This window comes from Cebus imitator, unplaced genomic scaffold (assembly GCF_001604975.1).
Source record: "Cebus imitator isolate Cc_AM_T3 unplaced genomic scaffold, Cebus_imitator-1.0 Scaffold469, whole genome shotgun sequence".
Taxonomy (NCBI): Eukaryota; Metazoa; Chordata; class Mammalia; order Primates; family Cebidae; genus Cebus; species Cebus imitator.
The window spans coordinates 1,217,684-1,220,537 of NW_016107784.1; positions in this window are offsets into that span (position 1 = coordinate 1,217,684).

Genomic DNA, 2,854 nt, shown 5'->3' on the forward strand with positions numbered 1-2,854 from the left:
GTAGAGACGGGGTTTCACCATGTTGACCAGGATGGTCTCGATCTCTTGACCTCGTGATCCACCCGCCTCGACCTCCCAAAGTGCTGGGATTACAGGCTTGAGCCACCGCGCCCGGCCTAGAATAGAGAATTTTAATTATGGGGCTGTGCTCATCCAGCCCGCTACTGCAGGGCAAACAGTGATTGATTACAAGAAAAGTGGCTGGCCAGAATGCCCTCTCCATCTCTCTTGGTTTCTCTTCTGCATGATTCTCCCAGCCTTTCCCCACATGGGATATCTATCACTGTGCAGAAACTTCCTCAGAGCAATGCTTTTGTTTTGGAAACAGGTTTGGAGGCGAAGGAATAAGAGAAGTCAGATGAATGATATTTAACAGAAAAGATTCTCTAGGCAGTTACACCCTTTTATCCTGGGTATCCAGTGGATTCATAGTTTTCATTCATTCCTTGATTATAAATTCTGACTGAAAAGTCAGGGAAAATAAGTAGATTATACAAAAACAGAAAATGACAGATGGAACCTACTTAAACCAAACAGCTTCTGCACAGCAAAAGAAACTACCAACAGAGTAAACAGCCTACGGAATAGGAGAAAATATTCACAAACTATGTCTCCAACAAAGGACTAATCTCCAGAATCTATAAGAAACAAACAAATCAACAAGAAAAACAAACAAATAATCCCATTAAAAAGTGGGCATACCAGCCTGGCCAAGATGATGAAACCCCATTTCTACTAAAAATACAAAAATTAGCCAGGTGCGGTGGCATGTGCCTGTAATCCCAGCTACTCAGGAGGCTGAGGCAGGAGAATCGCTTGAACCTGGGAGACAGAGGTTGCAGTGAGCTGAGATAGCGCCACTGCACTCTAGCCTGGGCAACAGAGCAAGACTCTGTCTCAAAAAATAAAAATAAACAAGTGGGCAAAGGGCATGAGCAGACACTTCTCAAAAGAATAGTACAAGTGGCCAATAAACATGTGAAACACTGCTTAATATCCCTAATCATCAGAGAAATGCGAAATCAAAACCACAATGAGATACCGTCTCACTAATTAGAATGACTGTTATCAAAGTCAGAAAATAATAGATGTTGGCAAGGTAGCAGAGAAAAGGGAACACTGATATACTGTTGGTGGGAATATAAATTAGTTCAGCCACTGTGGAAAGCAGTTTGGAGTTTTCTCAAAGAATTAAAAATAGAATTACCATTCAACCCATCAATCTCACTACTGGGTATATACCAAAAGGGAAATAAATCTTTCTACCAAAAGGAAACATGCACTTGTACGTTTATTGTAATACCATTCAAATAGCAAAGACACAGATCAGCCTAGATGTCCATCGATGGTGGACTGGATAAAGAAAATGTGGTACACATATACCATGGAATACTATACAGCCATAAAAAATGCAATCAGCCCAGTGCGGTGGCTCACACCTGTAATCCCAGCACTTCAGGAAGCCCAGGCCGGGGTGGGGTAGGGTCACCTGAGGTCAGGAGTTTGAGACCAGCCTGGCCAACATGGCAAAACCCCATCTCTACTAAAAATACAAACAATTAGCTGGGCATGGTGGCAGGTGCCTGTAATCCCAGCTACTCAGGAGAGTGAGGCAGGAGAATCACTTGAACCCAGGAGGTGGAGGTTGCAGTGAGCCGAGATCGCACCATTGCACTCCAGCCTGGGCGACAAGAGCAAAACTCAGTCTCAAAATGAATGAATGAATAAATAAATAAATAAATAAAATGTAATAATGTCCTTTGCAGCAACATGGATGCAGCTGAAAGCCATTATCCTAAGTGAATTAATGCAGAAACAGAAAACCAAACACTACATGTTCTCACTTATAAGTGGGAGCTAAACATGGTGCACACATAGACACGAAGATGGGAACAATAAACACTGGCCATTCCAAAAGGGAGGAGGGGGAAAGAGGGCAAGGGCTGAAACCTACCTTCAGGTACTGTGTACACTGCTTGGGCAATGGGATCACTAGCTGAAACCTCAGCATCACGCAATATACCCATATAACAAAACCTGCATATTTCCCCCCGAATATGAGACAAGATCGCACCACTGCACTCCAACCTGGGTGACAGAACGAGACCTTGTCTCAAAAATAAATAAAATAAATAAATAAATAAATAAATGTCTATGCCGAAGAGGATATTTCCCCAAGCCCAGGGTCACAGTTGCATAAATTGTTATGTCCCTTTCTCCTTGACCCTTGTGTCTGTCCTGGTCCTTCTGGGAGTTCCCATAGTGAGGGACGATACCCAAAGGAGGTCATTCCCAGGCTTGCCTCTCGGGTAGCAGAGGAAGAGAATAGAGAAAACTCTAAAGAAAAAAAGGTGGCCACAGAAGCCCCTTCCACTCACTAAAACTGCACCCCATGTACATGTGGGGTCTGCAGCACTTACCAGGGCATTCCTTCTTTTGGAGCGAAAAGAAATAGTGATCCTCAAGACTCAGAAGTCATGTGGACAGAATACATCTTAAATGATTATGAAGACTATTCTTATATCTTTTGTATTTCGGATAGGATAAAAAGAATGTTCTTGGCCATGCACGGTGGCTCACGCCTGTAATCCCAGCACTTTGGGAGGCTGAGGCAGGTGTGGATCACAAGGTCAGAAGTTCCAGACCAGCCTAGCTAACATGGCAAAACCCCACCATTTGTACTGAAAATACAAAAAATTAGCCTTGGCATGGTGGCATGTGCCTGTAATCCCAGCTACTCAGGAGGCTGAGGCAGGAGAGTCACTTGAACCCACGAGGCGGAAGTTGCAGTGAGCCGAGATCGCGCCACTGCACTCCAGCTTGAGCGACAAGAGCAAAACTCTGTCTCAAAAAA